This window comes from Ranitomeya variabilis, chromosome 6 (genome assembly GCF_051348905.1).
Source record: "Ranitomeya variabilis isolate aRanVar5 chromosome 6, aRanVar5.hap1, whole genome shotgun sequence".
NCBI classification, from domain to species: domain Eukaryota; kingdom Metazoa; phylum Chordata; class Amphibia; order Anura; family Dendrobatidae; genus Ranitomeya; species Ranitomeya variabilis.
Window position 1 is genome coordinate 343,450,390 of NC_135237.1, and position 25,231 is coordinate 343,475,620.

General features: G+C 44.0%; 1 protein-coding gene across 2 annotated transcripts in view; it reads right to left on the reverse strand.

Moving 5' to 3' along the window:
- ELOVL2 (ELOVL fatty acid elongase 2) overlaps nucleotides 1-25,231 on the reverse strand; it is a 345,230-nt gene that overhangs the window by 206,687 nt on the left and 113,312 nt on the right. For both annotated transcript variants that reach the window (XM_077269885.1, XM_077269886.1), the window contains one exon: nucleotides 4,145-4,226. The gene's annotated coding sequence lies outside the window, so the exon portion shown is untranslated. The remainder of the gene's footprint in view (nucleotides 1-4,144; nucleotides 4,227-25,231) is intronic.

A 25,231-nucleotide genomic window follows, 5' to 3' on the forward strand; every position in this document is an offset into this window, starting at 1 on the left:
TCTCTGGAATGTTTTCTGTTCATCATTGCATGTGCTCATAATTGCATCCATTTTGGTGAAACATTCTGCAGCTGTATTGTAGCTGGGACTTATGATACTGTGGTAACCCACGTGGCCTACTAGCAGAGATTCATATAATGACTCTAGAATGTCTACTACTCACCATCGTATGTGTTCATAACTCCATATATTTGGTGAAATATCTGTAGTGGCATAGTATCTGAGGCTAATTACATTGTGGTAATCCACGCTAGGCATTCGTGCCAAAGATCATCTATAATCAGGGCTATGAGTGCATATTCTGCCACTAAACGCCTAAGTAACATGTTCTCTTACTGTTTTTATATTGCACAGTGTGGGGTTTAGGTCTCCCTAGGTATAGGTGTTATCTATGTCTAGCCAATAGGGGTACCTTTAGTGCTATCTTGTGTGGGCAGAGGGACATTGTGGGCCAATCAGGGTCAATCTAGGGACCCCAGGGCCAGCCATCACGGAGCGGGGGCACCAATACGTTTCCCCTAGGGTGCCAACCCCCGCAGATAGGCAGCCTACAGCATAGATATATACTAGGGTCTGACCCTTTCCCCATCCTAGTTTTTTTCACGGTGTGTTGTTTTCGGTGTGCCATTGGTTGTTGCCATTTTTAACTATATTTAATAAAATCTATATTTTAGGGTATTACATGACTATATATATAAAATTACTACCCCATTGCATTCATTTAAAGTAAATATCAGATGAAACCAAAATCGAACTTTTTGGCAACAATGCCAAACGATATGTTTGGCGTAAAAGCAACACAGCTCATCACCCTGAACACAACATCTCCATTGTCAAACATGGTGGTGGCAGCATCATGGTTTGGGCCTGCTTTTCTTCAGCAGGGACAGGGAAGATGGTTATAATTGATGGGAAGATAGATGGAGCCAAATACAGGACCATTCTTGAAAACAACCTGGGACGGACATTTGCCTTCCAACAAGACAATAATCCTAAACATAAAGCAAAATCATTCTAAACATATCCAGGTGTTAGAATGGCCAAGTCAAAGTCCAGATCTCAATCCAATCGAGAATCTGTGGAAAGAGCTAAAAACTGCTGTTCACAAACGATCTCCATCAAATCTCACTGAGCTCGAGCTGTTTGCCAAGGAAGAATGGGCAAGAATTTCAGTCTCTCGATGTACAAAACTGATAGAGACATACACCAAGTGACTTGCAACTGTAATCGCAGCAAAAGGTGGCGCAACAAAGTATTAAGTATTAAGTATTAAGTTATTAAGTGGGGCCGAATAATATTGCATGCCCCACTTTTCAGTTTTTGAATTTCCACAAAAATGTAAAATTTCAAAACTTCACAATTGTGTTCCACTTGTTGTTGATTCTTCACCAAAAATTTACATTTGTTATCTTTATGTTTGAAACATGATATGTGGGAAAAGGTTGAAAAGTTCCAGGGGGCCGAATACTTTTGCAAGGCACTGTATCTTGCCTAGAATATGAAAAAAAGCACAGAGACAAGCCTCAAAACGTCTGGACCAAGGTAATTTGGAGTGATGAGACCAAAATTGAACTTTTTTGGCCACAACCATAAACATTACATTTGGAGAGAGGTCAACAAGGCATATGATGAAATGAACACAATTCCTACTGTAAAGCACGGAGGTGGATCGCTGATGTTTTGGGGATGTGTGAGCTACAAAGGCACAGGAAACTTGGTCAAAGTTGAAGGAAAGATGAATGCAGCACGTTATCAGCAAATACTGGAGGCTAATTTGCAATCAGCCTAGAAGCTGCACATGGGATGTAGTTGGATGTTCCAACATGACAACAATCCAAAACACAAGGCCAAGTTGACCTGTCATTGGCTACAGCAGAATAAAGTGAAGGTTCTGGGGTGGCCATCTCAGTCTCCTGACCTCAATATCATTGAGCCACATGGGGAGATCTCAAGCGCACAGTTCATGCTAGACAGCCCAGGAAGTTACAAGAACTGGAGGCTTGTTGCGAAGAAGAGTGTGCAGCTTTACCATCTGAAAAAATAAAGAACCTCATCCACAACTACCACAAAAGACTTCAAGCTGTCATTGATGTTAGAGGGGGCAATACATGGTATTAAGAAATGGGGTATGTAAACTTTTGATCAGGGTCATTTGGATGTTTTAGGTTGTCACTATGATTTAAAAAGACGAAACAAAGTAGTTTCACAATAAATGGCTTCACCCAACCACTAACCAAGAGTGGAAGAAAAGTTTTGGTGTTATCATTCATATTCTCTGAAAAAAAGGCCAAGAAAGCAAAAATTCTGCCGGGTTATGTAAACTTTTCAGCACAACTGTACATAAAATAAAATGAAATAACGAAAGAAAATTACTAAACCTGGGTCACGGAAATGGCTCAGATTCATGGAAGGAAGAACTCCAGTAATACATGGATCAATCCTACTCAGCAATGTATCTTCCTGCCATTGAACAAGAATCATTGGCATTGGCTTTTTATTAACACAAGGTAGACCCACACACCTTCCCTCTGGTGACCCATAACAGGGCTGGTCTTCAGAGAACTATGAGATGTGTCTTAGTCTCAGAAAATTATGAGATACATAACTTTTCCAATATCTTCGCCTCTGTATGTCCAAGTCAGGAGATATTACCGTCATCTTTCCCATCATGATTTTATCTGTTCATAGATAAGAGATATAGCATAGATATTGTCATTTATGTGGTCGATATCCAGTTGGCGAAACCACGGCCATTGTCCAGCAATGCAAAACCATGCTTTGCATTCGCCATTTCATTACGTTTCCAAAAATATGACTTTCCTATTATATCAACACAGTTCAAAACCTCCTTTCATAACTTTAGAAGGTAAACAAAGGATTTTACAATTCTCTTGTTAGCTGAGGCTCTTATCTCTACCGCTTGTAAATCTGCCCTTCTCCGCATTCTTTTGTTTCAAGCTAAGATTGGCTTCACATCTGCTAGCAATTAGGATTTTCCTTAATTGCCTGTTTTCAAAGAAGGGGGTCAGCTACAAAGGGGTTGCTGCTTCAAAGGTTGTTTTAATTGTCAGCTTTTTCTCCCTTCTTAAGTCTTATGAATTTTAATTTTTCTATGACAAGGACAGTATACCAAAATTGAGATATTGTACCAGGATGGGGACATTATACTAGGATGGAAACATTATGACAGAATAGGGTCATTATACCAGGATGGAAGACATTATACCAGGATTGGGACATTATGTTAAGATGGGGAACATTATACCAGGATGGAGACATTATACCAGAATAGGGAAATATAGCAGAATGGAGGACATTATACCAGGATGGGGGACATTATATCGGGATGGATGCATTATACCGGGAAGGGGAAAATAAACCAGGAAGGGGTCCAGGATGGGGAACAATGTTTTAGCATTGGGTACAGCAAGGGGGAATTAATACTCGAAGGGGCCCAGGATCGGGGAGATTATTACAAGTAGGAGCAAGTACGGGGGACATTATTACATGGGGGAAAACGTGAATGGCTATATAGGATCTAGAATTCTACAATGGCCCATATATCTGACCAACATGCAGGTGGGAGCCCAGGTCCAAATTTTGCACTGGGCCCATCAGACTCTAGTTATTTCAATGGATACTACGATGTAGCTACCACATGCATGGAGCGACATGCCCACCTAGGGTCACCAATGAGTTTGCAGTAACATGGAGGTGTTACTGGCAAATAAAGAGGTTTTCCACCTCTGTAGCTACATTATAATAATAACAATCTTTATTTTTATATAGCTCTAACATATAGCTTACAGCGCTTTACATGCATTATCATCGCTGTCCCCAATGGAGGGCACAATCTAAATTCCCTTATCAGTATGTCTTTGGAATGTGGGAGGAAACCAGAGTACCCAGAGGAAACCCACGCAAACACGGGGAGAACATACAAACTCATTGCAGATGTTGTCCTTGGTGGGATTTGAACCCAGGACTCCAGAGCTGCAATGCTATCCACTGAGCCACCGTGCTGCCCATTACTGTGTGGCTGCATTACCGTATGTAGTAGTGCAGTGGGATAAAGCTGCATTGCAAGAAATGACTTAATTTAGATATATCCAATATTTCTGCCTATAGATAACAGTGAAAATACCTTTTTAGAATCTGTATCACTTCAGCATAAACAACTGTGTCCATTAGTTTTATTCTTCATGGAAAATAACGTTGGCTTCTCTCTAAAGAAAAGAGAAACAAATTGATTTCCCCTCTGATTCAGAACAGGTATAATCAGAGGATTATAATTACGTAGGTTCTGTAATGAGAGCTGCTAAAATGTAAACTTAACAAGACAGTGATTGCAGTCTGTGTTATTCCCAGTAAATTAGACAGCTAATTAGAATCAACAGGAAAAGACTGACATCCATGCAGCCAGAAAAAAAAAAAAAGGGGGGGGGGATGTATCAATGGTTGTAAACCTGTTTAATGGCATAAAATAGTCACACATTTTTACACATGCCATACTTGCACAAACTTGTGTCTTTTTCAATTTTGCTTCAACTTCACTATATAAAAGTAAGTGGAGTTTAGTGGCCTGCCGCAGCCTAAATTATAGTGGATATCTATGCCAGCTATGAGAAATCAGATTGTGGAGTACAGCTGTAGTGGTGCCTACTGGCCGCACTGGGCTCAAATATGGTACAGTAGACAAGTAGGCAGAAACAAAGCATTGGCTTTATTGAAAAACAGATGATTATATGCCGGAAAATAAGACTAAAGTTATCGTAAAGATAACAACAATAGATGCGAGAGACAGCTGGAGAGTGTCACACAAGCAGCTATGGCAATGCAAAGTTCAATATGAACAGTATAAACAAGAAGCCTGCTCTACACCCTAACACAGTTTAACACCAGTGTCTCATCTCATCTCACGCACAGTTCTACAGATTTAGACGAAAGTCTGGTAGCTGCTGCTTGGTCCTTTTGTAGCTGAGCCAAGTTTGTTGTGTTGAGCTCTTTCTTCAGGTTAATGGATATCTCTTCTTCCAGTGCTGGGCAAGTCTTGGTTCCACTTTCAATGTCGAGAGATGACTGGTATCACAATGTTATTTTGTCTCTCAGTTTACTGTTGTGAATTCCGTTCTCGGGCTCCCTCCTGTGGTCGTGGTACTTTGGTGAGTTCTGTCCTTGGACACCCTCTGGTGGCTTTAAGTGGAACTGCTGATCTTTGAGGTTGGCTTTCTCAGCTGCCCTCGTTTATTGCTGCTGGCTTCCCTATTTAACTCTGCCCAGGTCGTTAATTCATGCCAGCTGTCAATGTCTCAGTACTGGTTCAGATCTCTCTTGGATTTCTCAGATGACCTGACTACTCCAGCAGAAGCTAAGTCCTTGCTAGTCATTTGCTGTTCATCGGTTTTTGAATATATTTTTCAGTACATGCTATGTTTCCAGTCCAGCTTGCTATTATGATATTTCCTTGCTAGCTGGAAGCTCTGGGGGTGCAGAGCTGCACCTCCACACCATGAGTTGGTGTGGAGGTCTTTTTGCACACTCTGCGTGGTTTTTGTAGTTTTTAATACTGACCGCATAGTTCCCTTTCCTATCCTCTGTCTTTCTAGAGAAGATTCGGCCTCCTTTGCTAAAATCTGTTTCATTCCTGTGTTTGTCACTTCCCTCTTATCTCACAGTTAATATTTGTGGGGGGCTACCTTTACTTTGGGAAATTTCTCTGAGGCAAGGTAGGCTACTATTTCTATCTTTAGGGGTAGTTAGCTCTTAGGCTGTGAAGAGGCGTCTAGGGAGAGTTAGGTACGCTCCACGGCTATTTCTAGTGTGTGTGATAGGATTAGGGATTGCGGTCAGTAGAGTTACCACGTCCTCAGAGCTTGTCCCAGGTTTTCTGTTTTAACCATCAGGTCACTTCGGGTGCTCCTAACCACCAGGTCATAACAGTTTACAGGTGTTCGGGAAGGACTAATCTGGCTGTGTGATGCGACTCTTTCCTTTTGGACACGGCCCTCGTGAACAATCATGCAGTTGCAGCGCCCCAGAGTCCTAGTCGTTGCAGTACTGACGCTCCGCCGCTAAGGGGAGTGATGGTACGTCTGATGGCACTTAAGGGGTTCACCTGACCAGGTATCACAGACACCAATACACTTCACAGTCTGGCCTCCAGGGGGAGCAAAGGGTACTATGTATTAGGCCACTCCTCACAATCTGGTAAAACTGGGGGTTGGATAGGAAATTTGTTAGAAGCTGACTGGGTTGGAACTAGGCAACATCCTGTGGCAGGGGGTGTTGCAGGGGTATGATCCAGGGGGGTCCCTGTCAGGGGTGGGATCCTGACAGAGGCCTAGCGAACAAGACAGAGCGTTAAGGAACCACGCCTGCACGACATTGCGGCGGTATCTCAAGAAAGGACAAGAAGTGAGGTTTATTGTGGAGAGTGAGAAACGAGATCACAGCAAAAAGAAGATAACACCAGTAGGAGTCGTGCCGTAAGATCGAGGCAACATCCTACTGAGGCGCGTAGCCGGTGGCCGGAACGCCGAGGAAGTATTGGGCTCCAAGCATTACTTCAAACCAACGGCAGGACAGTTAATTATAGGTTGGCTGTCTCACCTAAATCACCTAAGCAGACATAGGGGGCAACTGTGGGAGAGGGGCGTCACTAGGGTCCCGGAAGAACTCCAGGCCTATCCGTCATACGGGTGCGTCCTAGCCATATCATCTGGGGGACGGAGAAGAACATCAGAACAGATATAAGTTGTGAGAAAGAACAACAGAAACAGACACAACAGTTGTGAGGACTATCCCGTGGTGCTCAGCAGGGAAGTACTACAACACACAGGCGCTAGAAGGTAGGCACCGATTTCCACCTGCAAAGGGAACTCTGGAGGTGCCTTCGGACTGTCCGGTCTCAGCCAGCCCTGTTAACAGTACTCTAGATTGAGGATCCTGAAGCCTTCAGTAAAGAGGTAAAGAGACTGCAACCCTGTGTCCTCGTTATTCATCGCGCCTCACACCACGCACCACCATCACACCTTTCATTGGACGCCCCTTAGCAGGGTCACGGACCGGGTCTAGCCACCGTGACAACCCCAGAACTGAGACAGAGAGGCCCGGTACCGAGTATCCCGCGGCCCTGCGTTTGGGGGCGCTCCACAGTAGCTGGGCACTATCTTCTCCCTTGAAGCCATTAGTTCATTTGTCAGTCTCTTATTGCAAGGAAACAGAAAACAGTCCTGCCTGTCACCCTCAGACAATAGGCTTCTCTCACTTCCTATTGGTTGTCCAAAATGAACACACGGCAAACTGCAGGGGAGAAAGGATTAGTACAAGTGCACACAAATCAAAGGGAAGCATGGTCTTGTAAAGTCACAGTGTCATTCGGTGCCTAGCAAGGGGTGACCCCCTACGCAGCAGCCCAAAGATATGCATAATTTACTAAGAAACATGCACCTCCAAAATAAATTTAGCAAAACTTACTCCAATGGGCCATCTTGAAGATTTTCATTTGAATTCTTGATCATTTTTTCCTTATTAATAAAGCCCACAAGATACAAAGTTTCATCCCAAGCAGGAGTCTGTGTCAAGATAATTACAAGTAGTCTAGAAGCGGCTCAGAGTATTAAGGGGCTCACAGCAAGGTTCTTGTTTCATAAGAGATAGCCTTATGCTAGAAAAACTGAGCTCTAGGGGCCCATGATGAGCTTTTGGTAGTGTTGAGCATTCCGATACCGCAAGTATCGGGTATCGGCCGATATTTGCTGTATCGGAATTCCGATACCGAGTTCCGATATTTTTGTGATATCGGAAATCGGAATCGGAAGTTCCCAGTGTATGGTTCCCAGGGTCTGGAGGAGAGGAGACTCTCCTTCAGGCCCTGGGATCCATATTCATGTAAAAAATAAAGAATAAAAATAAAAAATATGGATATACTCACCCCTCTGGCGGACCCTGGACCTTAGCAGTGTAACCGGGAGCCTCCGTTCCTAAGAATGCAGTGAGTGTAGGACCTGCGATGATGTCGCGGCTTGTGATTGGTCGCGTGAGCGGTCACATGAGCGGTCACGCGACCAATCACAAGCCGCGACGTCATCGAAGGTCCTTCACTCTGCATTCTTAGGAACGGAGGCTGCCGGTTACATCGCTAAGGTCCAGGGTCCGCCGGAGGGGTGAGTATATCCATATTTTTTATTTTTATTCTTTATTTTTTACATGAATATGGATCCCAGGGCCTGAAGGAGAGTTTCCTCTCCTTCAGACCCTGGGAACCATCCAGGATACCTTCCGATATTTGTGTCCCATTGACTTGTATTGGTATCGGGTATCGGTATCGGCGAGATCCGATATTTTGCCGGTATCAGCCGATCCAATCCGATACCGATACTTTCGAATATCGGAAGGTATCGCTCAACACTAGCTTTTGGTGGGTTTTTAATGTTGTACATTTTCTGCACCTATTAAGTAAATGAGGTTACTTGTGTTTTGGTTAAATTTTTTAGTGCATTTTTTAAATGCCTTGATCGTGATTTTAGCGTTGTGTTTTTTCTCACTTCTTGGTATGTTATGTTTTAAACAAAGCTGCTTTGTCTTTGATACAGCCTGATATTTGGCTTTGACAAAACCTTATTAATATAGTCATGTGCAGATTACATTAGTTTTTATGCAGTGGAAAGGCACTAGCAATGCATGTGCTTTTTATACCTGCTCATTTTCTGCACCTATTGTACCGTAATTTTTCAGACTATAAGACGCACTTTTTTCCTCCAAAATTTTTGGGGAAAATGGGGGTGCATCTTATAGTCCGGATATACTTACCAGGAGTGTGGCGGCAGCAGGAGTCAGGTGATTCTGCCAGCCCTGGGCTGGGAAGAGTGGGTGTTCGATGGTCCTGCAGGGCGATGATCTGACTCCCATCCCAGGCTGGTGAGGCAGGTTCTGTGGTGCGCAGGCTCTGCCAACATTTTGTGAAAGCCCGGAGCCTCTGCACTTCCATTGTCGAGATCTCAATCTGCTCATGCACCACCTCCGGTGGCCATTTTCCCGGAGGCCACCGTATTGGAGAAATGGATGTGCGGGGGCTCTGGGCTTTCACAAAATATTGGTGGAGGCCCCGCATCAAAGAGCACTGCCTAACCTACGGCACCAGCCTCGGATGAGAGTCAGATCATCACCGGACCACCAAACACCTTCTGTGATCCCGCTCCACCGGCGATGCCGAACCCCCTAGTAAACTAAATTTGGACTGTAAGACAAACCCCTATTTGCCGCATTAAGTTTTTCCCCTATTTTCCTTCTGAAAATTTGGGGTGCGTCTTATAGTTCGAAAAATATTGTAAGTCTATGGGGAAAATCTGTATATATAAAACTCAGCGCACTCGTAAGAGAAATTGACATGCTGCAGATCAATATACCTAATTTGGACGTGTCCGTGTGTCTGAGCACAATGAGTCATCCACAGTTGGGCGTAACCATGGATACCTAAAGAGAGGAGCTCCCCCTGGTGGCGTGTTAAGGCATAAGTCATTTTTGAATGTTAGCCTGTGAGGCAACACTGTAAGGCAAGATTGCAAAGATGGGTCAAATTGAGCACGCTGCTGCACGTAGAGAAGCGAATCACATACGGATGTGTAACCTGCGTCTTAATGAAACAGAAGATGAACAAAATTGTCAAAGAACTGCTGATGCAGCCCGACAGAGGGCGGCCAGAGCAAGAGAAACGAATGAAGTAACTGAATCACATAGAGCATCTAATGCTCCACGACAACGAGCAACACGCAATGCACAAAGTGATACACATATTTCACAAAAAAGAGAACAAGATAGAATGCGTGTCCAAAATGCAAGAGCCACTCGATGACGGCAAGTTACATTTGCCGCTAGAGGACTTCTCAATCAAACTGATGAGACAAGTATTGAAGAGCACTATGCTGGCGAACTGACATTTCGATGTCAGTTCTGCCAATCTAAAAATTTCAAAGACGAAATGGCGCAGGTCAAAACATTCCCTTCCTGCTGCAAAAGAGGGCGCATCAAATTATGTCCCATTCGTATGGATGATCAATTAGACAAGTAGATGAAAGGAGAGCATCAGCACTCCAATAACTTTATGGCTAATATAAGGCAATCCAATAGCTCGCTTGCTTTGGCATCAATGGGAGAACAAGTAGCACCACCTCCTGGGCATAGTCCATACTGTTTTTGAATTCATGGACAAATTTACCACAGAACTGCCCCATTGCATCCCGCTGTGGGTAGTACTCCCAAGTTTGCCCAGATTTATATCTTGGACAGTGAAGAAGCATTAAGTACAAGAAGTCAAGCAAATAAAAAGTGCCTCCCAGCACTGCTATCATCTCTTGGAGAGAAAATGAAAGCAATTAACCCACTCGCAAGAGCCTTCACAATGATGAGGGAATTTGAAATAGAGGAAGAGAGGATTGCTGAATTAGAAAATCGCGATCCACTCAAAATAACAATGTCAATTATAAATTACTACAAAGATGACCAGAGGCGCTACCATGCACCAAGGTGCAATGAAGTAGCTATAATTTATCAAAATGCAAAGGGTGAACCCCCCATTTAATAGGGACATCAGAGTTCACCTCAAAAGTGAAAACCAAACTGTTCAAATCAGCTCTCTTCACATAAAGTGTGATGCAATAACATATCCACTTCTATTCCCATATGGGGACAGTGGATGGACAATAAATTTGACAACTCCAAATGCCCTAAGTTTGTAACATCAAGGAATTGGTGACATTCATCTACCATCCATACCAGTGGATCAAAATTGACAAGAAAAAAGAACCCTGTTGCAGTACTATGCATACAGGCTTGCCATTCGTGACGAGTTCAATCCCTTTTAAATGCTGGGAAGTTGACACAACAATTTATCGTTGACAGTTATGTCAAAATTGAATCCGACAGGATCGAATATATAAAACAAAATCAAAAGACATTACGTGTCGACAGTTATGCCGGCGTTATGGATCACATCCATAATGCTGCATTACACAAAGGGCTAAAAGCTGGGACACCAGTAATTTTACCATTCACTTTCATTGGAAGCCCAAGAGCTATGCAGCAAAATTACCAAGATGCCCTGACAATTGTCCGAATATTCGGAAAGCCAGATCTTTTTGTTACAATGACCTGTAACCCAAAGTGGAAAGAAAGTACTGAAAACTTAGAACCATGGCAAAGGCCAGAGTTCCGACCAGATTTAGTTGCACGAGTATTTAAAATCAAACTCCAAGCCGTGCTTAACGAGATTTTGAAAAAACACATTTTTGGCCGTGTAGTTGCCTATGTGCATGTAATAGAATTTCAAAAGCGTGGACTACCACATGCTCACATGCTCTTAATCCTCGGAGAGGAAGATAAACCGAGGGACAAAGAAATAATTGACAAATTGGTCTGTGCTGAAATCCCAAATGAGACAGCAAATCCAAAACTGCATGAGGCAGTGATGAAGCACATGATTCATTGTCCATGTGGCGAAGATCAACCTGGTGCTATATGCATGACAGATGGTAAATACGCAAAAAAAATACCAAAGGAATTTAATACAGAGATAATCCCCAATGTTGATGGTTATCCACAGTACCGTCGACGCAATACTGGGAATATTGGTAGTTCTATACAACCCTTATTTATTACTCAAGTACAATTGCCATATCAATGTTGAGATATGTGCTTCAATAAAAACTGTTAAATATCTTTTCAAATATGTATACAAAGGACATGACTGTGCCAATATCAAGTTTGATACATTAAACTGGAATGAACCAGCCATGTACCTAGATCCTTGGTAGATAAGCGCCCCTGAGGGCATGTGGAGAATCAGAAAAAATAAAATGCATGATGCTTCACATACCATTAAAAGGCTTGCTGTTTGTTAGGACTGGCGGAACGCACCAAATAATATTTGGAGATGACATAAGGTGCGTTCGCAGTCCGGGGTCCACTGTGCAGCTAAGACACCTGCTGCTTGGTAATAACGGACTATATGGCGGTATAATGTGAGTACACACACGGGTTAGCTTCACGCGGTATGAAGGAAGTGAACCCTGTTGTGCCACAGGGCTGCGATACCGCACAGAGAGCGCAAGCAAGGCGACACAGAACTCTCCCCCAAGACTCACGGTAAGAGTCCCTCTAGATCTCTTGCGCTCGACACCGCTACTGCGGTACCAGGGAAACTAAAGCAAATATTTACCGCACAGGAGTGCGTGCAGCGCCGCTCAGGCGGACACCACCCTAACTAGGGCCAGGAAAGCGCACTATCTACGCATGGCGCCACTCTGGCGGTCGCTGCTAACTGAATTCAGCAACTTGTGCAATTGTGCAGGATAGCACTGTCGGGCGCTAGGTAGCTCTACCATTCGCGAGCAAACAACAACACTAGGGATGGGAATGATTCAGAGCTTTCATCCATCGACAGGCATTCATCCACACACACACAAGTTAATAGGTTTACACTAGTGCATGGCCGCTTTTATAACCTTTTATAGCAGTAGCGCTCCGGGACCTTCCTGATGGTCCAATAGGAACCGCAACAGGACCTGAGCATGTGACCCCCGACCTCCAATGGGAGGTCGTCCAGTGAGCATGCTCAGTGTGGGAAAATCAGGACTTAGTCCCTGAAATGCCTGCTCGATGCTGAACAGGGCTGGCTACAAAGGCAGAGCCTGGAAAGGTAGCAGTACCCAAGCGCACTGTATCAGCTTGAGCCAGACGCTGGGATGGACATCTCTGCTGAGCAGGTTCCACTGTGGCTGGAGGTGAATGGGAGACCGCAGTGGACATGGTTCAAGATTCCCCCTGTGCAGCGGCGGGATCTCGACATCTAACACTGTTCACCTTGAAAACATGCAGCAAGTGTTTTTCGAAAATGGTAATGTGGATATGGTTATTTCTACTCTGCAGGCTTATTTTGAGCTAAACAGAGTTGACGCTTCCGCCCAACAGTATTTGTACGGTGAAATCCCTGAACACTATGTCTGGGATAGAAAAGCTGTACTAGAAGGATGTAAAAAATGACCCGAATGTATACAGTCTCTTTAACAGATGGTGAGCTGTATTACCTGACTCCTTTTACTTCACGTAAGGGGAGCAAAGTCTTATGCTGACATAAGGACTGTCAATGGAGTCGTACATGACACGTATAAAAATGCGTGCATCGATCTTTATCTTTTGGAAGACAATTCCCAATGGGAAAACGGTATAACGGATGCAATCGCTTTCACAATGCCCTACCAACTTCGCAAATTATATGCTATAATTTGTGTATATAGGGAACCAGCTAAACCATTGGCATTATGGCAAAAATATAAAACCGAATTTATGGAGGATTACACCAGGCAGTATACTCCAGAAATTGCTTAGCAACTGGATCTTCGTGATATTAATCAAGTGCTTCTAAGCAATAAAAAGTCCTGTGCTGACTACGGATTGCCAACTCCAGTAAATGTTCCAGATGAAATACTGGACCAACTGAATTATGCTGTAACAAAGCAGGAAGCTGAGCAATTCATGCTTAATGAAGCTCAGAAATCAGCTTTCGATGCAATTATGCAAGCAGTCAATGCTGCATCACAGCCAGACGACACTAGCTCACACTGTTTTTTTCTGGATGGCCCAGGAGGCAGTGGGAAGACATCTTTGTACAACTGCTTGCACAAGACACTACAAGCAGAAAAGAAGTCTATTTGCTCAGTAGCCTCCACTGGATTGGCAGCTACATTACTACAAAACGGTAGCACCTACCATTCCAAGTATGGCCTTGGAATTACAACAAATGAGACCACAGTGTCAAAAATTAAGCCAACTTCACTTCAAGCAAAGGAGCTTAGGGAGTCATCTGTTGTTATTTGGGACGAAGTAACAATGACTCCCTGTTTTAATATGAACGCTGTGGATAATTTGTTCCAAGACATATGTGGGAAAAAAAAGACCATTTGGTGGAAAAATTTTCATAAGCAGTGGTGACTTTCGTCAAACCCTACCAATAGTGGAAGGTGGAAAAGAGCCCAAATTGTACAGTCCACCACTAAATACTCAAAATCCTGGAATCAGTTTTCACAATTCCAGTTACAACAGAATATGAGAAAATCTCAGGATGTTGAGTACAATTCATGGTTACTGAAACTTGGCAATGGAGAGTTGGCAAATGTATATGGTCTACCAGAAGACACAATTGAAATCCCGAATTATTTTAAGAGGATGATTTAATTACAGCTATTTTTGGAGACTCAATTGAGATTACCGATGCAACGGTAGAAGCAATTGCCAATAAAGCAATTCTTACGCCATTGAATGATGATGTTCACGCCTTGAATGACACAATTCTTAGGGTACTGTCACACAGTCACACTTTGGACGCTACGACGGCACGATCCGTGACGTCGCAGCGTCGTATGAGTATCGCTCCAGCGTCGTAGACTGCGGTCACACGTTGCAATCACGGCGCTGGAGCGATGCCGAAGTCCCCGGGTAACCAGGGTAAACATCGGGTTACTAAGCGCAGGGCCGCGCTTAGTAACCCGATGTTTACCCTGGTTACCAGCGTAAACGTAAAAAAAACAAACCGTACATACTCACATTCCGGTGTCTGTCCCCCGGCGTTCTGCTTCTCTCCACTGTGTAAGCACCATAGCTGGAAAGCACAGCGGTGACGTCAGACGTCACCGCTGTGCTCGCTTTCCGGCTAGCAGGCGCTCACAGTGCAGAGAAGCTGAGACGCCGGGGGACAGACACCGGAATGTGAGTATGTACTGTTTTTTTTTTTTTTACTTTTACGCTGGTAACCACGGTAAACATCGGGTTACTAAGCGCGGCCCTGCGCTTAGTTACCCGATGTTTACCCTGGTTACAAGCGAACACATCGCTGGATCGCTGTCACACACAACGATCCAGCGATGTCAGCGGGTGATCAAGCGACGAAAGAAAGTTCCAAACGATCTGCTACGACGTACGATTCTCAGCAGGGTCCCTGATCGCTGCTGCGTGTCAGACACAGTGATATCGTATGGATATCGCTGGAACGTCACGGATCGTACCGTCGTAGCGATCAAAGTGTGACTGTGTGACAGTACCCTTAGTCAAGTTCAAGGTGAACACTCAATATATCGCTCCGTCTACACAATTGCTGAAGAGGAGGGTGTGATTCTCACAGATTACCCTGTAGAGTTTCTTAACTCTTTGAATCCCACTGGGATGCCTCCTCATGAACTAAAGCTGAAACCATGAGCTGTAATTATGCTCCTGCGTAATCTTAACAGAAAGCGTGGCCTTTGTAATGGCACAAGGCTTTATGTGAAAAGCTTAAAAGCAAACGTTATTCATGCCATTGCTTTAAATGGAAAAGCAAAGGGTCAGTTCTTATTCCAATAATTGACCTGATTTCCAAAGATAAAAACTTGCCAGTCCAGATGCGACGGCATCAGTTTCCTGTCATGTTGGCTTTTGCAATGACCATCAATAAATCTCAGGGACAGTGCTTGGATATTGTAGGAATTTATTTGCCTCTCCCAGTGTTTTCACATGGGCAGTTGTATGTGGCTTTCTCCAGGGGAAGGAAAAGCCAACAAAAAATATTTGAGACAGAGAAGCAGGGTAAACTTATTCCTAACGTTGACAAATGGTTTACTGTCAACTGTGTGTACAAAGAAGTCTTTTATTAAGCTTTTTAACAATTGTGAAAGCCAAAAAATTTTGTACACAAAAGCCGGACTAACTCCTAGCCACGGTCTATGGACCAAACATTGGGCATGGGCAGGGCCTTGGGGGCAGATCCCAAGTGCGCTCAACCATGTGAAATAGCTTACGCTCAGGAACATTGGATAGCTCTTCCCATTCATTTCCTTTAGGAATAGGGCTATGGGATAGCTCTACCCGTTCACTTTCTTCTTGGATAGCGCTATCGGATAGCTCTACCCGAACAGTAGTGTTGAGCATTCCGATACCGCAAGTATCGGGTATCGGCCGATATTTGCGGTATCGGAATTCCGATACCGAGATCCGATACTTTTGTTGTATCGGGAATCGGTATCGGGATCGATATAATGTGTAAAATAAAGAATTAAAATAAAAAATATTCATATACTCACCTCTCCGACACAGCCTGCACCTTACCGAGGGAACCGGCAGCCTTCTTTGCTTAAAATGCGCGCGTTTAGTGCCTTCCGTGACGTCACGGCTTCTGATTGGTCGCGTGCCGCCCATGTGACCGCGACGCGACCAATCACAAGTCGTGACGTAATTCTCAGGTCCTAAATGCCTAGAATTAGGCATTTAGGACCTGAGAATTACGTCTGATTGGTCGCGTGCCGCCCATGTGACCGCGACGCGACCAATCACAAGCCGTGACGTAATTCTCAGGTCCTAAATGCCTAATTCTAGGCATTTAGGACCTGAGAATTACGTCACGGCTTGTGATTGGTCGCGTCGCGGTCACATGGGCGGCACGCGACCAATCAGAAGCTGTGACGTCACGGAAGGCACTAAACGCGCGCATTTTAAGCAAAGAAGGCTGCCGGTTCCCTCGGTAAGGTGCAGGCTGCGTCGGAGAGGTGAGTATATCAATATTTTTTATTTTAATTCTTTCTTTTACACATTAATATGGATCCCAGGGCCTGAAGGAGAGTTTCCTCTCCTTCAGACCCTGGGAACCATCAGGGATACCTTCCGATACTTGAGTCCCATTGACTTGTATTGGTATCGGTATCGGATCAGATCCGATACTTTGCCGGTATCGGCCGATACTTTCCAATACCGATACTTTCAAGTATCGGACGGTATCGCTCAACACTACCGAACAGTATTAACTATAGATCTTTTTCATACACAAGGTAGGAGTGGCAGGAGAGGTACACCAGGTATTTATACTTGCTATTAGTCTGCATATACACCATTCTGGTGCGTGGGTACACCCGATTGCGTGGTTCGTAATCACCACGCGCCCGAAGGCAAACACTCGTTTGAACTTAAAGCTTTGATCATCTGATTGCTCATACTATACATAGCAGCGCATCAGTACTGCTATGTATAGTGACAATCACAATCTCGTATGAACACCAGCTAAACGCTGGGTTTCACTGGAGTATTGTGATGACAGGCACGGAGGTCTTCAGCAGAACCCCGGCTATCACAGCAACCCTTGGCGCACTGCAATCACGTCACGGGCACGCCTCCCAGCCACTGCATGTTAAATGCTGCTATCAGAGATTGTGAGGCATTTAGCAGTTTAACAGACCCTCCACTCACAGCTTCAAAAGTACATGATAGCTGATTAAATCAGCCATCATCTGTTGGGAAAGATGCGGGCTCCACATACGACCCACATCAAAGTTAGGGAGCTGGCATATGAGGTATCAGTACGTCATATGTTGGTGACGGGTTAAAGAAAAAAACAATATGGATCTATCTATCAAACAGATTTCATTAGAATTCTGACGTAAAACTGAATTGTTTCAAAAAAATTTCACAACTCAAATGAAGTTACACAAAAATGTTTAGGACTTTTGGTGTTTTTACACCAGTCTAGGCTAGCTATGCCCACCAGAGTCAGAATTGCCTAGCAGAGCATCAGAGGATCCTCCGGTGGGCCCTTTTTCTTCTGTATGTTTGGAGCAGAGAAACTTTGGCTCAAGTCCGAAGCATCATTTAAGGTAGTACTGGCATCTACATTGATTTCTGCAGTACTACCTTAGCAAAAGTCCTTGTGCCATCTTAACACCTCCTTTCAGCGCCTCACACAAACTTCTGTCTTCTCTGCTGTAAGGGCAGAGAGATGGAGGAGTCTGCAGGCTACATCTACATGGAGTGGAGCCTTTTATGTGCACTCAACAACTCAGCTGTGAATCAAGGTTTTCTTTGTGTATATTACTTGTGTATGTATTTATTGTGTACACTGTGTGTAAGTACTTATATTCGTATATAAAGTGTGTATCATGGCCAGTGTGAGTGAGGGGGCCCACAATCAGTTATGAGTAACTAAGGGCTCCCATCCCACAACACCTGTATCATCCTTTACTGCAGTGTTCCCCAACTCCGGTCCTCAAGAGCCACCAACAGGTCATGTTTTCAGGATTTCCTTAGTATTGCACAGGTGATAATTGCATCACCTTCACAGGCAATAAATCAATCACCTGTGCAATACTAAGGAAATACTGAAAACATGATCTGTTGGTGGCTCTCGAGGACCAGAATTGGGGAACACTGCTTTACTGAATGAGGGCCCCCACACTAACACGCATTATGCATGAATATAAACATTCATACTCCTTATACAGATGTACACAACTGTCTGGGTTAAGTGATGAGCCCTCAATCAGTTATGACCTTATAGGTGATATAGAAACAGAACTTTTCAGAAACAGTCTATAATGATATTCTGATAAAGTTACAGAAAGTTCTCTTTCAATATTAATAAAGCCGTAACTGGTTAAGGGCCCCCTCCTATCTCGCATCTCAGTCAATAAGGGCTCTTTCACACATAGAGTTTTTGGTAAGTGTGCTATTAGTGATGAGCGAGTATACTCGTTGCTCGGGTCTCTGAGTATTTGTTAGTGCTCGGAGATTTAGTTTTTCTCAATGCAGTTGCATGATTCACAGCTGCTAGACAGCTTGAATACATGTGGGGATTCCCTAGCAACCAGGCAACCCCCACATCTACTCAGGCTGGCTAGCAGCCATAAATCATACAGCTGCGTTGACAAAAACTAAATTTCCGAGCACTAACAAATACTTGGAAACCACCCGAGCATGCTCGGGAAAACCCAAGCAACGAGTATTCTCGCTCATCACTATGTGCTATCCATCATGTTTGCAGATAAATCACAGACCTATAACAGTGAATACACTTTTTCATCTCTTTTTTTTCAGAAAAGGAAAACATGAGACATTTCCCTCATTGATCTGTGTTGCCAATAACACCCTTATTACGGGATTTGGCTGTGTATTTTACCCTATGCATTGTAAAGGGTTAAATCCTGGAGCTTTCCTGGTTTGATAGTCTCAGCTGTTCAGTGTTGGCCACTCCCCTCTGCTATATACATTCGTCTCTGGCCATCATCGATTGCCAGTGTTAGGGCTCATACCCATCACCATGAAAAAAAAAGTCCAATTTTGGTCCAGAAAAGCCAGACGAGTGTCATGCATTATGTGTGGTGATGGGGTGGGGGGGCAGGATTATGTGTGGTGATGGGGTGGAGGGGCGGGATTATGTGTAGTGATGTGGTGGGCGGGCGGGATTATGTGTGGTGATGTGGTGGGGGGCGGGATTATGTGTGGTAATGTGGTGGGGGGGTGGGTTTTATGTGTGGTGAATGGTGATGTGTTGGGGGGCGGGATTATGTGTGGTGATGTGTTGAAGGGGCGGGATTATGTGTGGTGATGTGGTGGGGGGCGGGATTATGTGTGGTGATGTGGTGGGGGGCGGGATTTGTGGGGGGCGGGATTGTGTGTGGTGATGTTGTGCGGATTGTGTGTGGTAATGGCGTGGGGGGCGGGATTATGTGTGGTGATGTGGTGGGGGCAGGATTGTGTGTGGTAATGTGGTGGGGGCGCGGGATTGTGTGGTAATGGGGTGGGGGGCAGGATTATGTGTGGTGATGTGGTGGGGGCGGAGCTACTGTGCAGGGGGTGGGATTAGCGAGTAATCACGATGCCTCTTACATATATAGATATACATATATATCTATATATTTAAGCAAAATTAAAATACAATTTTAATCATAAATACATAATTTCCAATAAACAACAGCAGGAGAAAACACATAAAGATACAAGTGCAAGAAACTGAAAGGTGGGAACACCTGGATATTTGGGTAATTAATACTGTATTTATGTATCAATTGCATAGTCCTGGGGAATACTAAATGCCAAAAAATAAAAATACAAATATATTAAAGTGCAAGTGCTGATATACAAAGTAAACCATAAATTGGATTTACAGAAGGTACATCCATGTGTATAATTAAAAAAAAGAGGCGTTCGTGCTACAGACGGATGCCTCTGAGGTCGGCTTGGGAGCTGTATTGTCCCAGGAAATAGATGGGGATGAACATCCAGTCCTATAGCTGAGTAGGAAACTCTCCTCCTGTGAGAAGAACTATGCCATCGTAGAGAGAGTGCTTGGCCATCAAATGGGCAATCGATACCCTGAGATACTACCTGTTAGGCAGGAAGATCAGGCTAGTATCAGATCATGAGCCCCTGAGATGGATGTGGGAAAAGAAGGGGAAGAATGCACGGGTAACTAGGTGGTTTCTAGCTCTCCACGACTCTAGTTTTCATTTGGAGCACAGGCCAGGGAAGTTACATGGGAACACAGATGCCCTGTCCAGACTCCCCTGCTTAGCGAATAAAGGTTCCAAAACCCCTGACTTTGGGCAGAGGGGGGAATATGTGACAAAGTCTCTGGTACAGTGCTGGAGGGGAGATATGTTTCACTACGCCTAATGGCATCAGTGAGATAAAACACAGAGTGTTTTTCTCCGCCACACTAAGTGCGATGAGGGGTTAAGCTAATTTATATAATGGGCTTTTTTTTATGTGGACAGCCATTGAGCGGGTTGGAAAAAGTCCACCTTATCTCCACTTACACTATACACTATATATTATATACAGAGCTCCTGTGTATAATGTCACTGGTGATCACTGTATTATCTGTACACTGACACTGTATACAGAGCTCCTGTGTATGTCACTGGTGATCATTGCATTGCCTGTATACTGACACTATATACAGAGCTCCTGTGCATAATGTCACTGGTGATCACTGTATTATCTGTACACTGACACTGTATACAGAGCTCCTGTGTATGTCACTGGTGATCATTGCATTGCCTGTATACTGACACTATATACAGAGCTCCTGTGCATAATGTCACTGGTGATCACTGTATTACCTGTAGACTGACACTATATACAGAGCTTCTGTGTGTAATGTCACTGGTGGTCACTGTATTACCTGTACACAGACACTATATACAGAGCTCCTGTGTATAATGTCACTGGTGATCAGTGTATTATCTGTACACTGACACTATATACAGAGCTCTTGTTTGTAATGTCACTGCTGATCACTGTATTATTTGTACACTGACACTATATACAGAGCTCCTGTGTATAATGTCATTGGTGATCACTGTATTACCTGTACACTAACACTATATACAGAGCTTCTGTGTATAATGTCACTGGTGATCACTGCATTACCTGTACACTGACACTATATACAGAACTCCTGTGTATAATGGCACTTATGGTCATATTAGTATTGTATTTTTTTGCTAATGACCAGTGTTGTATTATTCCGTCACTGTGGTGGTAATATGTGATCAGGTCATTGTTTGGCGGTATTTGTTCCTTGTATGTGATATTATTGGTCATTATGTGGGGGGTAATAAGTGGTTCAGCCATGGTGTGGTAGTATTCGATCACTATATGGTGATAATATGTGGTCTGGTCATGGTGTGGCGGCAGAGGCGTAGCTAGGGTTTTGGTTCAGGGGGGCGAAACTTCTCAGTGGGCCCCTAACCAGGTAACCTTGATTACAAGTTAGTGACGCACCCTAATAGTGGAGGAGAACCTCAGCAGATGACAGCAATGTTGCTGAAAATAATCTCTATACAAAGCTATGCAAAGACCAACATGGATATTACTGCCATATGGTCAGTGGTAGATACCAGCCCTACAAAACATATAAGTGATCACAGCACAGTTATAGATGGTGGCTTACAGCTGACGTGCTTTCTGATGTAATTGTTCATTTTTGCCTTCTTTTCCATCTGGCCCAAACCAACATGACAACTTCTTCCAGCCACGACTCGGCTCCAGAGAATACAACAAAGACATATTTCACTTCTCATATTCCAGTCCCATCACCATATATAGGCAGACTCTATAGCACAAGGCAGCACCCATAGGCAGATTTTGTAGTACAAGGAAGCACCCCATAGGTAAACTCTGTAGTATAAAGCAGCCCCCCATAGGCAAACCCTGTAGTATAAGACAGCACCCCATAGGCAGACTCTGTAGTATAAGGAAGCCCCACATAGGCAGACCCTCTGGTATAAGGCAGCTGTTGTGAATCCGCTTTTGGGCTCCCCTGGTGGTTGCTGGTGGTACTGGTGACTTGTGTGTCTTTGCTGTCTCAGTTCACCTGCTCCCATCAGTGTTTGGGAGTTTCCTATTTAGCCTTGCTCTCCAGTCATTTCCTTGCCGGTCATCATTGTAACCAGAGCCTTCGGTTGCATGTTCCTGCTAGTAGTCTGCTGATCAGCTAAGTGGACTTTGTCCTTTTGTTTTGTATCTTTTGTCCAATTTGCAGTTTTGTTATTCTCTGTAGCTGGAAGCTCTTGTGGGCTGAAATTGCCACTCCTGTGTCATGAGCTGACACAGGAGTCTTAAAGTAATTTCAGGATGGTTTTTTGATAGGGTTTTCAGTTGACCGTGAAGTCCTCTTTTGTATCCTTCTGCTATCTAGTAAGTGGACCTCTCTTTGCTAAATCTACCTTCATACTGTGTATGTCTTTTCCTCTAAACTCACCGTCATTACATGTGGGGGGCTGCTATCATCTTTTGGGGTATTTCCCTAGAGGTAAGCCAAGTCTGTTCCTTCCTCTACCAGGGGTAGTTAGTCCTCCGGCTGGCGCGTGGCATTTAGGGTTAATCAGGTATGCTCCCTGGCTACTATTAGTTGTGTGGTAGATTTAGCTCACGGTCAGCTCGAGATTCCATCACCCAGAGCTCGTCCGTTATCTTTGTGTTTTGATGTTTCCCTGCCATTGGGAATCATGACAGTATGACCGGCCCATGTTAAAGTTACTGGCAGAAGAAAGGAGAGAAAAAGAAGTCTGTAGAGTTTTTTTTTTTTTTTCCTATGTTTGCTTCATAGTTGGATCAGTTGTATTTCAGCTCTAATTACAGCCTTTGCCTTTCTCTCCTTCTAATCCTTGAATGGCTCTGATCTCACCTGTTTAAAGATGGATTCTCAGAGCTTGGCTGCAGGTTTAAATAATCTTGCTACTAAGGTTCAAAATTTACAAGAATTTGTTATACATACTCCGATGTCTGAACCTAAGATTCCTACACCAGAGGTGTTTTCCGGAGATAGATCTTGGTTTCTGAATTTCAAATATAATTGTAAATTATTCCTTTCTCTCAGACCTCACTCCTCTGGAGATCCTGTCCAGCAGGTTAAGATTGTGATTTCTTTGCTGCGAGGTGACCCTCAAAACTGGACATTTTCATTGACACCAGGGGATCCTGCGTTGCTCAATGTGGATGCCTTTTTTCTGGCTTTAGGCTTGCTTTATGAGGAACCTAATTTGGAGATTCAAGCTGAAAAAGCTTTGATAGCCCTATCTCAAGGGCAAGATGAAGCTGAGATATACTGCCAAAAATTTCGTAAATGGTCTGTGCTTACTCAGTGGAATGAGTGCGCCCTAGCGGCAAATTTCAGAGAGGGCCTCTCTGATGCCGTTAAGGATGTTATGGTTGGGTTCCCTGCGCCTACAGGTCTGAATGAGTCCATGACAATGGCTATTCAGATTGATCGGCGTTTGTGGGAGCGCAAGCCTGTGCACCATTTGGCGGTATCTTCTGAAAAATCGCCAGAGAATATGCAATGTGACAGAACTCTGTCCAGAAGCGAGCGGCAGAATTACAGGCGTAAAAATGGGTTATGTTTCTATTGTGGTGATTCTGCTCATGTTATATCAGCATGCTCTAAACGCACAAAGAAGGCTGACAAGTCTATTTGCACTTTACAGTCTAAATTTATTCTGTCTGTAACCTTGATTTGTTCATTATCAGTTATTACTGTGGATGCCTATGTGGACTCTGGCGCCGCCCTGAGTCTTATGGATTGGTCCTTTGCCAGGCGCTGTGGGTTTGATTTAGAGCCACTGGAAGTCCCTATACCTCTGAAGGGTATTGATTCTACCCCTTTGGCTAGTAATAAACCACAATTCTGGACGCAAGTGACTATGCGTATGACTCCAGACCATCAGGAGGTGATTCGCTTCCTTGTGTTGTACAATTTACATGATGTTTTAGTGCTTGGATTACCATGGTTACAATCTCATAACCCAGTCCTTGACTGGAAAACAATGTCTGTGATAAGCTGGGGATGTCGGGGGGCTCATGGGGATGTAACTTTGGTTTCCATTTCGTCATCTACTCCCTCTGAGATTCCAGCATTTTTGTCTGATTATCGTGATGTTTTTGAAGAGCCTAAGATTGGTTCTCTCCCTCCCCACAGAGATTGTGATTGCGCCATAGATCTGATTCCTGGCAGTAAATTTCCAAAGGGTCGTTTGTTTAATTTATCTGTGCCTGAACATGCTGCTATGCGAGAGTATATTAAGGAGTCCCTGGAAAAGGGACTTATTCGTCCTTCTTCATCTCCTTTAGGAGCTGGTTTTTTCTTTGTGTCTAAGAAGGATGGCTCTCTGAGGCCTTGTATTGATTATCGACTCCTGAATAAAATTACAGTCAAATATCAGTATCCGTTGCCTTTGTTGACTGATTTGTTTGCTCGCATAAGAGGGGCTAAGTGGTTCTCTAAGATTGATCTTCGTGGGGCGTATAATTTGGTGCGAATTAAGCAGGGGGATGAGTGGAAAACCGCATTTAATACGCCTGAGGGCCATTTTGAGTATTTAGTAATGCCTTTCGGCCTTTCAAATGCACCTTCGGTCTTTCAGTCCTTTATGCATGATATTTTCCGTGAATATTTGGATAAATTTATGATTGTGTATTTGGACGATATTTTGATTTTTTCTGATGACTGGGAGTCTCATGTTCAACAGGTCAGGAGGGTTTTTCAGGTTTTGCGGACTAGTTCTTTGTGTGTAAAGGGTTCAAAGTGTGTTTTTGGGGTTCAAAAGATTTCTTTTTTGGGGTACATTTTTTCCCCTTCTTCTGTTGAGATGGACCCTGTTAAGGTTCGGGCTATTTGTGACTGGACGCAGCCTACTTCTCTTAAGAGTCTTCAGAAATTCTTGGGCTTTGCTAATTTCTATCGTCGATTTATAACTGGGTTTTCTGGCGTTGCTAAACCTTTGACTGATTTGACTAGAAAGGGTGCTGATGTTGCCGATTGGTCCCCTGCTGCTGTGGAGGCCTTTCGGGAGCTTAAGCGCCGCTTTTCGTCTGCTCCTGTGTTGCGCCAGCCTGATGTTTCTCTTCCCTTTCAGGTTGAGGTCGATGCTTCCGAGATCGG